A 13295-nucleotide genomic window follows, 5' to 3' on the forward strand; every position below is an offset into this window, starting at 1 on the left:
AGATGTTGAAACCCAGTAAAAAGCTAGAGCTTCTTTTGCACTAAAACCAGATCTCTGTTCTTCACAAATATGGATGTGTTCAAGCTGAAGGATAACCTTGAGATCAGGAAGCTTATAGGTTCATGGGTGAATACTAGGCTAACTGCCTTGAAGGGCCATTTTAAGCCTAGCCAATAATCTGAAGTCAGAATCAAACCCTGTACCTTGTCCCTATGAGGTGAAGACCTTAACTATTATGCCAAGCCCACCTATTATGCTATAAACCCATTATACCAACCCCTCCAAATAATTTAGACTTCTGGCATTGAGTATAACACCCTTGATATGGTCAGGATTGGGATCTAGTGAGGTGTTTTTGTTACAGTGAGATGTCCAGAAGATGTACTGTACCTTAAAAAAGCAGTGTGTGAGCAGAACAGGCTTTTCCAGTATGGAGAAACCATTATGTGAAAGGTTCAGGTTATCCCTTGCAAAAGAAGTAGACATGTCAGTCATCTCATCCCAAACTGATACACAATGGACCCCCTACCCAATTACACCAGCTACTTAGCCAATTATTAAAGCCAGTTGTCTTCTCTATGTATTTGGACATCATACAGAGTAATGACAGAATTCTACTCAGGACAAAAGTTTTGCATATATTGAACATGCATGTAATGAGATCCATTAAATCTTTCTGTATGTCCCTCTAGGTTGAACACTTCATATCCTTCACATCCATATTTGCCACTACCAAGTCACATGTACAACTGTCTGGTTTGAGAGATTTTAGAGTCTTTGCAACATCACAGATCCTGTCACCAGAAAAGCAAATGACTATCACCCTTTTCTTACCAGGGTGATGAAAGCAGAGTACGTGTGCCTAATAATGGAGTCACCAATCCCTAAGACATTTCCATCTATGTGTGTAGACTTAGTGGAATTAGTTTAGTGTCTGCATCCTTGTTACTCCCTGTACTAAGTGATTTTATATGATGACCCTGGGTGAGAATGGCGATGTTGTGGTACTGCTTTTGGATGAGTCTTGTTTGTTCTGATTCTAAGAGGTTTAAGGAGTGACTTCTTTACAACTTCAGCACATGTAGGTATAAGGAGCACATATAGATGCATGGCTGGGCTTGTGTGAAGCTTATCATTTAATTGTTTGTGAGACAGGGTGATCTCTTCGTTGTGTAGATAATTAAATCTTTCAGATTTTATCAGTTGAACTGCTAGTTGTTGTTTATCAATAATCATTAGGCATTTGATACACTGTCTAATAATACTGACTGATAAAATTCTGGGCATGTAAGGGACAGAAATAAACTGAACCTCCTTACTGGCCAGATAGGTTTAGCAAGTAAAGGCTATAAAAGGTCTTTGATTAAGGTAGGTTTTATTAAACTCGTATAATATCAGTTTTATTTAACTTTGTAATACCTTAATATACTAGCAGCAAAAGGTGTAAAGGATGTGTTGATACCATAATGCAGTAGTAGTAAAAACAATGTATAAGGTGTGCAAATACACATAGGATCACAGAATTATTAGGACCAGCAGGCGAAAAAGCTAATGATGTCACAGAATAAAGTGTGCGATGTCTAGAAGGAATGCAGTACTAATAGTATCCACAAGTGAAACAGGTAGTTTTAAAAACAGTATAATCCAAAAACAGTACACCACATTATTAAACACCATTGAAACAGCAGGCATGGATGCCACTCATTTGTCCATCAAGAGGGGATTGGCTGTGATGCCACCCAGTGATGACATCAAAGAGATAAAAAACACAGATGCCACACAATGTTATGTCAGGCTTTATCATATGAACTGCTCCACTAGTTATTAAAGCTGGATGAAGGTTACATACCTGTATCAGCTCATTTTCCTTAAAACTGATAGTAGAGGACCTGTCCTGACCCAGTGCCTACACAGGTTTTCCCAAAGTACATGTATACTGATCTCCCTTCCTACAACACAACAACATTGGACATTTGTGGATCACTAGACTCAGTTGTGGGTAGTGATACACTAAATGGACCTTTTGGGCTTTCATTTTTACCAGACAAGTACTATTCAATACACCAAATGTTTTGCCCCACCCCCTCCCCTTGTGCATTGTGTTGCTTTGACAGCCTTTTGTCACCTCACTAGCTACAATTAGTGTAGAAGCCACCTACAGCCTCATAGTGTTGCTGTCTCTCTTACACTGAGGCAATTCATATTGTTTGCTGAACACATCAAAGGATCTGTTTGTGGAAGCTTACTTGCATATTGCTTCTTGCATTTGCTGTGTGCATGCACACACTGATTGGCTACCATTTCATATAGATTGGTGGCCCACTTCATTCCTGTTCCACCCCATCAATTGCCATTCCACCAGTTTTTCCCCCTTGGCTCCATGCTTTAAACTCAAATTGCTTCCTGCCTGTTGTGCAAGTGTTCCACTGGAAATGTAAACTTATATTCACAGGTAACACAACAGACAAAGTAATTATTAAGCTATGATACAGCTTTATATTCAATTAATTGCTTTACACCTAGCTACACAAATGCTCAACCATGTTCACAAATCTAATTCTTACATCTAACACAAAAAACTCCTCTTTACTACAATATGACAAACTTAAAGAAAAGTCAAATAACACTGTACAAATTAATTAAACAATAAAACTATATTAACAACAACAACAAACTATAAGTACAGCAATCGGTAAATCTTATGAACAGCTACACATAGTCTCAGTCAAAGTAATATCTAAATTTATCATTACAAAATGTTTTACAAAACAAATTTAAGGCCATATGTGCAAATTAAAGGCATTATTTCAAAAAGTCTTACGAGAACTTAAAGCTACATGCACAAATTAAAAATATTATTACAAAAAACCTTGAAAACATAAACTTGAGGCTATATGCACAAATTGTACTCACAACAGAATTACTATACCAGTCTTATGGGCACAAAAAGTGATGGCTAGTATACAGTAGTCAGTACCTGTCATTATCTTCGCCTTCATTTCTTTCCAAGCTACACATTTAATGGAAAGTATGTCAAACTGCTAACATAACAATCACGGTTGACATCTTCCATAATAATAATGGTAACCTTTATACCATCAAATATGTAACACCTTCAAGACATACAATGAAAAATGTCCCAACATCAACAGATAGGCTAGAAGTGCATATCTTATTACATGCAATATATTATTTGTCAGCCTCCTCCTAAGCGGAGGCATACAGACCAATTTGCTCTTACAGACTGCAATCATATTAAAATATATATATATATATATATATATATATATATATATAGTTTTATATATATATATATATATATATATATATATATATATATATATATATAGATATACATGCACACACACACACACGTGCATGTATACAACCATGTATCCATATATACATACTCTCTCTCTCTCTCTCTCTCTCTCTCTCTCTCTCTCTCTCTCTATATATATATATATATATATATATATATATATATATATATATACACATATCCATACACACATCTGTTCACATGCATATATATATATATATATATATATATATATATATATATATATATATATATATATATATATATATGTGTGTGTGTGTGTGTGTGTGTGTATCCATAGATACATTTTCCCTCTCTCTCTCCCACTCTCTATATAGACACACACACACACACACACACACACACACACACCCATGCACACACATGCACACCCACGCATGCGCGTGCGTGCGCGCGCACACACACACACACACACACACACACACACACACACACACACACACACAAACACACATACACAAACACACTGTGCACACAAATGTATATATGAGACTCAGGTATGCAAGTATTTAAGTGTATGAATGGAAAGATAGACAGAGGATCAAAAGAAATTAATTATTATAGATGTTTTCCTTTTGATTCAAAATAAAAAGTTATTTAAAAAGTAGAAGTCATTGTTTAAATCTGTATGTGTCTTTTTTCTGTATCCTTCTCTTTTTGCTGTGCAGTGCACATCATGAACAGGAAATCTGCTGCACTCAGATGAGACTGGTGGGGGCGTTAGACGAGGGGGTGCTGTACAGAACAACAAAGATTCACATGGTTCCTGTTTCTCAACCACTTCAAAAACAAACCACTAGGATGAAAGGATGTCCATATCATCATGAGCTGATGCTGCAAGAATATACACCGAAGGGTTAAACACCAAAACCCAAGCTGCGTCAGCCACATCATTCTGAAAAAACATTCTTACTTGTTTGAGGGAAATAGGTGCAGAAGGGGAAAATTCACTCAAATGTCATCACATCATAAGACGCTGTTTCTTGGTACCATTGAATTCCAGCTTATAAGTAAGTACTCTTGACGTTTTCTTTTCACCACGTGACACGGGCTGGAAAGTGAATGCTACTGGACGATTGCCAGAGATATACAATAGCCTGTTGTCAGCCTGCCCAATACTAAAAAAAGTTTTTTTGGAAAGATTTTCCAAAAATGTAATGGTGCAATTATTTTTAAATGAAACTTTAAAGTATTTATACAGTATGTTCTGTTCATAAACTGCACATAAAGTAGGTGTGACAGTTCTGCAGGTGTAATATGCTGAACACCGCAAGTAACACTGAGATAAAAATGCTTATGCCAGAGAAATAAATGATGCATCCCTCTGAGCCATGATTACACACGTGTGCATATATTTTAATACATTGGAGGCTGTATTGTATTCAGCAGGCTTTTGTTCAATGTTCAGTGTCAATTGTTTTAAATTAATTAGTGCCATCTAGTCTGATTCTTTCTTTTTCACTGAAAAAGTAAGCAGTGTTCCTTATCTCTTCCTGATCTTCCTGCTTTTTTCCTTTGCACAGAATTTACACGCTTAGATTTTATGGAATAGCTTGATATTTCACACCAGTTGTGTTATTCTGTATGCAGCTGCAAGACTATACAAATGTAAATGATGGGGTTGTACATCAGAAATAACGTTATAGAGTATCACATATGTATTATGTTGTTTAGAAAGCTATCCTCAGATCACTTTATAGCCACCTTTATTAGATTTTTGTTAAAATGTGGTATAAATAAGGGTTTTGTCAGTAAAGGGTAAACCCAAAATTTTCAAATCACAAAAGTCCAAAATCAGAAGATGAATTTCAGCAAATTCTGAATACCACACATGAAACAAAATGTTGTTGTTGTCTAAAGAAATACCAAAATAAAAAAAAAGCAGAGGGCAAGCTCACCTACTTCTCCTTCTGGGAGGTTATGCCTTGCCAGCTTAGTGGCACATAGGGACTGAACCTGTGAATTGAAGGGTCTACTGTGGTGAAGGCATGGGATTGAGAACCTGGGACAGGCTCACCCATGGATCTCTGGGATGTTGGCACCTGGTAAATGCTGGGCCCCACAGCAAGACAGTAAGAAGGACAGAGATGGATCTGGTGGTCTACCAAGCTGTGCAGGTGCTCTAACTGGACATTAGTGTATGTGTTTATGTTTCTGTGTATATATGGAAGAAACACATGTACCAGAGGCTAGCACTGCTGGCGTTACATTGATGGTGCTCCCACCAGGCCATTATTGCAGAAAGTAGTTAGGGAATAAACAATAACATCTTACATAGATGATGGTTATAATAATGAGCTTTGTTTCTCACATCCCATCCCCACAGTGTCTGATGATGTCAGGAAGGGGAGGGAACAGGCAAACAAACTGGTTAGGGATGAATACCTAGGTGGACATGGGAATATAAAAAATAAAGAAAGAACTATTTAACTTCAAGGTTGCAAAGCCTCGGGCAAAGGTGAAATATTTGGTTGTGTCTGTCCTTTCTCTGAGACTGTGTGACCTTATAAGATGGAATGTATAGGCAGGGTACTCATCCACATGGGGAGTGCAGGGGCTTACTCCTCTGCTAAAACATTTTTTCTGATTTATTTTGGAAGTATTTGAGATCTAATAAAGCAGTTTTAGAAGCTTTTTGTTTACAATTCATGCATATAGACTTCAACTTTAACAGTGAGAACCAGATATGTTTATAGACAGTGCCACAGACTCTCAGCTGCTACACTTTCTTGATCTACAACATTCTTTTAGACCATATGCTTGCATACATACTTTTGTTAGGCTACCCCCACCCCAAAAAAATAATAAGATAAAATAAAAACTGTACTGTGCTCTCAGAAGGCATGGAAAAGCTTGAACTCCTTCAAGCTGCAAATACTGTTTCTGATTGTGATGTATGGTTCTTTACGGCATGCAACAGTTAATATATTTGACAGTTTCATGAACAGTAGCTGTTGCTTTTGTTAGTCTGCAAATGATTGCCTACCTTTGCGTCATGTCTTCTCTCTTCCTTTCCTGTAATATAGGCAAGCAATAAAACATGTGAAGTGTGGGTTCCATCTGCCCATGCTGCTGAGTTTCTTCCACCTTTTGCTATAGCGACCCTTTGGACACCTGCCAGCATTTATTTTATTTTATTTTATTTTTTTATTTTACATTTGTTGACCTGGAAAGTCCGACTGAGCTAAAAATAGCCCTTTTTTAGTGGAGGCTCAGGGAGAAAATGCTCCAAAAATATTATACAGTACAATTATAATTAAAAATTACAGATGCATATATCCAAAAAAAAATTACAGAATTCATGGAATATACAAGAATAGTGGGGAACAGAAGTAGATTGTCAGGCATTTCCTTCATATCTTTTAGGCACACATACACACACACACACGCACACACACACACACACACACACACACACACACACACACACACACACACACACACACACACACACCCTGCAAGACAATCAAACTAGATGCAATATAGCTTTTGCATGTTTTAGAAGGCTTATGAAGAAATAACCCGGACTATGGAATGTGTTACTGTCTAAACTAATAAAATTGGCACATGAAAACCAAACCCCTAAATATGGCACTCTTGTCTTCTTCCCTAATGTACTCCTTATGAAAGTGCAAATGGAAAATGTGCTTTTTAAGCTCAGGATCTGGACAATCACCTGGTAAAGAACAAAGTTTATGAGACTCAAATAATGTGTTCACCAGTTTGGCAGAGAAGAGGAATATGGCTTTGCAGTTAATTTCTTAAGTTACTGCTGATTAAATGTCTAAAAACAAAGAAATCTTTACATTTGTAGAATTATGTATTCTAATGGAATTCACACTCAGAGCAGAAGACTTACAACATAATATAATTTTATACAATGAAAAGGCCAAAGACAGGTACTCTGCTTGATGTAGTTAACTACATACTTAAAAACTAGGCATGAATACAAATACAAATCAAGAATAAAACATCAAATAAAACTTAAAAATAAGGAGAAGAGTCAAACAAAAAAGGAAATAAAAAACAGTAACAGAAAATAAAGACCAGAATAAAAATGCATAACAAAAATAGGCAAACAGTAACAGTAAAATGTAAAACACCACTTAGTTAAACGAAAGGTCATCCATGAATGTTTTATTCAGTGCTTTAAGCACCCAACATGGGAGACTGCCTTAGTCACCTAGGTAGTATGTTCCAGAAGTATGGCTCTTGGCTAAGCAAAGGCAGAAATCTGAAAGAACTCTAGACACACCTCTGGAAGTGCCAGAAGTCGCTGTGTGGCTGAGCAAGGGAAAAGGAGTGGCTGAGACCATGCAAGATCTCGTATATAGGGGGCAGACATACCTCTCAGCTGTCCAGATTTTTTCAGATATCCAGATTTTTGACTCACATTTTTGATCTTTTCCCCATAAAATTTTGGTTTTCTGGCAAATCATTGGCATGTCATTGTGGATTGAAGTCAGAAAATAATGACAGACATTTGACTTTCAAACTTCATGCTCTTCAATAAAATCATGCTAATGTCAAACGTGTTATTCTATCAACTTTCTAAGTTTGTAAGAGCAATATTTCAAAAATATCCCTATTTTTGGGCCTTTGTCCCCCCATTATTTATGGATTTCTCCAGCTTTCTTGCTCTAAGAGGTTGAGAGGTATGGGGGGGGAGACAAGTCATATAGCATCAGCTCCTTAAATATGATCCACTGATGAACGGCAACCAGTGCTGCTGCTGCTGCCTCATAATATCTGGTCCTCAAGTTTGGCTTCTGGTTTGGGTGCTTTCTCTGCAAAGTATGCACATCCTCCATGTGTCCACATGGAGTTTTCACCAGGTACTCTTTTTTTTCCTCCAATACCCCAGAGACATGTCATGGGTGAAAGAGAAAACCTCCATATTTCCCATAGGTGTGTATTTGCATCATCTGAGAGTAAGTGTGCATGTGTGTGTGTGTTGAAATATATTGCATCATATTAAGAATTACTTTCCTCTAGATTACATTCACTTTCTTTTAAGACAGGCTCCTGCTGCTACCATGTGCCCATGAACTGGATAAACTGGTATCAAAAATGAATGAGTATAGCAAAGGGTAATAGTAGGTCTCTCTGTATGTACATATGTGTATATAGGCCTGGTGCTGAGCCTTACTTAATGCAGGATATTGTGTTTGGTATATTCACAGGTGATTCTTTATCTGGTACCAGCACTGTGGAAATGCCACTCCTGGTAGACCCTGATGTTGGAGGATCTGCAGCCTCTGACACTGATGGTGAGCATGAGTTGGTACAGTGAGGGTGCAGAGTCTGTGTGTGTTGGATACAGAGACTGTGACCGCTGCATCCCCTGTACATGACCATGGACACAGCCTCTCTGACTGTGCACACCTAGGAGATATAGCCACATAGGGAGGACAGGTTATGGGAACATTAGCAGTAAGAGAAGTGTGATAGCCCCTCGTAAACACGTCAGAATCTGATCTTAACAGTCATTGGCAGAGGGGTAAACATGGGTGTGGGTAATGGTGCTCACTGGAAGCATGGTTAACACCCTCCCTCTGAGGTTGTTGTTGTGTCAGTGGCTACAACCCAGCATATGTGCAGGACAATTATAGAGACATAGGCTAGTACCACTACAGCCAAGGCAGAATTAATAAGGTGTCAGCACTTCCATGGCTACATCTGTTATAGTGGTGTCAGCACTTTCATGGCTACAGCTGTTGTAGAGGTGTCAGCACTTCCATGACTACATCTGCAGTAGGAGTGTCAGCACTTCCATGGCTACATCTGTGGTAGGGTTGTCAGCACTTCCATGGTTCCAGTGATTGTAGAGGTGTCAGCACTTCCATGGCTATATCTGTTATAGAGATGTCAGTACTTCCATGGCTACATCTGTTATAGTGGTGTCAGTACTTCCATGGCTATATCTGTTATAGGGATGTGAACACTTCAATGGCTACATCTGTTGTAGAGGTGTCAGCACTTTCGTGGCTACATCTGTTGTAGAGGTGTCTACAGCCAGGAGAGGCTGTCCCAGTGGTCATGCCAGTCATATGTCATTGCCAGATTTCCTCATGGTCATGCAGCAGGCCAGCGTCTAGCTAGGGTCATGGTACAACCAGTGCAAGTCCTAGTAGAGCCAGCTCTTGTGAGTGGGTGCATGCATGGGATGCTCAGACCTCCGCAATGCATAATCTAGGCCTGTTTTTTTCATCAAGCTGCAGTGCTGCAATAACTGCTGAGATTGTGTTCCAGCAGACCTACACTCATGTCACCACAATCCACAGTACATCACACACATAAACATCCATTGACACTGCCCTATCACAAAGCTTTTTTAAATCAACCATAACCCCAACTTAAAGGCAGTAGACATAATAGGATATTTTACTTTAATAATCCACAGGACTCACACATTTCCCTATGAATGATATGCATTCATATGCCACCTGCATAAATGATGATAGCTGTACCCTGCCCTTTGTGCATGGTTACTTGGGTTGTCTGTGCCTGATGAATGGCATGGCCAACCTATGCATGGATAAGCACAGCTTGATATTTATTTTGCACTCATAACTTTTACTGTAGTGTATCTGCTTTACTCTTGTCTACTATGTTCTGAAGCTGTGAGCAAGCCTCTGTCTTTTTGCCAACGCCACAACATACTGTGCCCTCCTTCATCTAGTATTTATTTATTTATTTATTTATTTATTTATTTATTTATTTATTTATTTATTTATTTATTGTCATTTGTTAACCGGGTTGGTCCAGCTGAGCCAAAGGTCCATTTTCAGTGGAGACCTGAGGAGAAAAGCTCCAGTTTTAATTACAATCATTGAAGACAAACATTTATATCAGGGATGGCACATAAAAAAACAACTATACAACAAAATGAAAATAATCAATTTAATAGTTTTGTACACTTACAACAAAGTGAAAATAATCAATTTAACCATTTTGTACAGGTACAACAGAGTGAAAATAATCAATTTAATAGTTTTGTACAGGCTTTGGTGTGTGTCTATACAGTAGCAACAAGTAAGTCTGGATGTAGAGATGTATTTAAAGGAAGTGGGGTGTTGGTGTGTTGTAGTATTAGCACTATGGAGAGGAGCAGGAAATGAGGAAAGAGAAAGATATGAGAGAAGAGAGTAGATTTAGGAGGAAACAGGATAGAGAGAGAGATGTGAGAGAAGAGAGTAGATTTAGGCAGGGGGTAGCTAGAATCAAGTTGAATTTGACAGGGACAAGACCAGCTGTTTAGGAGATAGTGTTTAAGTTCACGTTTGAACTAGGACTTATGATGGATGTTTCTTATATTATGTGGGAGGGAGTTCCAGGAGTGGGCTACTGAGTATTTGTATAGTGACTTCCCTATATTTTTCCTGGGTTTGTAGATGTCCAGAAGATGTTTGTCAGATGTACAAAGCTGACGTTGGGGGTTGTATAGTGCTACAATGTTAGAGATAGAGGGGCAGGAAGTAGGGTTATAAAGAACAGAGTGTGTTATATGTAGTTGATGAGGGAGGAGTTGTTTGGGGAATTCAAGTCATTTCAGAGACATCAGGGCAAGGCAGTGTTGGGATTTATAGGGGAGACAGGAGGCAAACTTAGCTATTTTGTTATAGGTTTACTCTAGTTTGCTGAGAAGAGTTGACTGGATGTTAGTAAGGACAGAAGCAGCATACAGAAGACAGGATAAAAGGAGAGATTTGGTTAGAGAACATTTGGAGGAGGGAGAAAGAAATCTATGATTACGGTACAGGAGGTCAAGCTTTTGGTGGGTTTTCTTTATCCAATGATTGATACGTAAATAAAATTTTAGTTCATCATCTATGGTGACACCAAGTAATTTAGAATGTGTTTCAGGTCTGATGATGGTATTGTTAAGGGAGGTGATAGTGAAAGAGGATTTATGTTGTGTTAGTGTTTTAGGAAGAAAAAGTAGAAGTTTAGTTTTTTGAGGATTTACGATTAGTTGATTATCAGTGTGCCAGGTTTCAATGGAAGAGAAAGTGTTTTGGGTAAGAGAGAGGAGCTCAGGGATACTGTGTGCTGTAGTAGTAATAAGAGTGGAATCATCAGCATATTGTAAGAGTGTTGAGAGAGTAGTAGCAGAGTTTAAGTTATTAGTGAAGATATTGAACAGGAGGGGACCCAAAATAAAGCCTTGGGGAACACCAGTGTAGAGAGGCAGAAATGGGGAGGTGACAGTTTGACAGCTTACAGATTGTAGTCTATTAATTAAATAACTAGTGAACCAGGCTGTAGAAGGGGTAGAGAGGTGAAGGTCAGATAGTTTATTTAAGAGTTTTGAGTGTGAGACAGTATTGAAAGCCTTAGAAAGGTCAAGGAATAGACAAGAAAGAAGTGAGTTGTTATCACAGGCTTCTGCTACAGTTTGGGTGAATGAGAGTAGAGCAGTTGGTGTGCTGTGATGGGGTCTGAAACCATGTTGGGAGGGAATTAAGAGATTGTTGTCAAGCAAGTACTTGAGTAGCTGACAATAAACACATTTTTCTAGTGTTTTGGAAAGTGGGGATAGTACAGTAATGGGACAATAGTTTGAGAGATCACTGGAGTTACCACCTTTATGGAGAGGGATTGTATAAAAGGATTTCCATTAATGAGGATAGACACTGGGTAGGCAATTAAATTGGCAGCAATTTTAAGGAGGTGGGGGGTAAACTGCTGACAGAGGGAGATCAGGGTTTAAGTTTATTTATCTGGGATTTGATAAAGGCAGTGGGAACAGCTTGTAAGGAAAAGGTATTAGAAGAAGAAGGGCTGTGGGATGAAGGCAGAGAAGAGGCTTTGGAAGTATGTTGAGTTAGGTTTTGGATTGTTTCTATGAAGTAATTGTTTAATAGGGCAGCAGTTTCAGTTGCAGTATTGAAGGGGAAGGGGATGGGATGGGAGGGTTTACTGGGGTGGTGGATTGTGTTTATGGTGGACCAGAATTTCTTGGGGTTGTCATATGGGTTGCAATGGTTGGAAATTAAAAATGATTTTTTATCATTAATGATCAGTTTTTACACTTGTTTCTGAGTTCTTTGTAATGTTGGAGTAGGAGAGGGGTTTTATTTTTGACACAGTTTTTCCAGGCAGTTTCCCGCTGGTGCATGATAGAGCATGTTTGCTTGATGAGCCAGGGGGCACAGTTTGATTTTATTCAGATTTTTCTATATGGGGCCATGGTGTTTAATATGTATAGAAATATTTTGTTGAAGGCAGTTACAGCATCATTTATGGGGAGGTTATAAAGGAAGGTCCAGTTGATGTTGGACAGTGTAGAGTTACATTTGTGTGGGTCAAAGTGGGTCAGATTGTGACATACTCTGTAGAGGTGTTCTTTGGGTGATTGTTGAGAGTACCTATGGACATAGGTGGGGGAGTGGTCACTGAGAGAGTTGGGAAGTGTGCCACGGTTATGATAAATACAAGGATTGGAAGTTAGGATCCAGTCTATAATAAATCCAGAGGTAGAGGTTTTGTTGGTCCTGGTAGGGGACAATATTAGTTGATGGAAACCATATAGATTGAGGTCATGAGTAGGGGAGGAGGAGGAGGAGAGTAAAGCCCGATCAATGTTTATGTCACCAAGTATAATGGTTTCATAGGCAACATTGTTGGACAGCCAGGACAGAAAGCTTTCAAGAATAGGAATGTTGTGACCAGCGGGGATATAGATGGAGACAATGGAAAAATTTTTTGCAGGGGTTAAGATGGCAGTTTACAATGAGGATTTCTGCAGGAGCAAAGCTGGGTAAGGGAGTTGAGAGTGGAGAGATAGTAAGTTGGCTGGATTATAGTATGGCAACACCTCCACCTCTTTTATTAGCTCTGTCTACTCGATAGATGTTGTAGCCAGGAAGTAGGATTTCTGAGTTAGAGATGTGAGGCTTTAGCCAAGTTTCAGATAGGGTAATGATAAGAGGGGAGTTAAGTTGGATCC

This window comes from Protopterus annectens, chromosome 8.part0 (assembly GCF_019279795.1).
Source record: "Protopterus annectens isolate FY-2018-M chromosome 8.part0, PAN1.0, whole genome shotgun sequence".
Classification (NCBI taxonomy): domain Eukaryota; kingdom Metazoa; phylum Chordata; order Ceratodontiformes; family Protopteridae; genus Protopterus; species Protopterus annectens.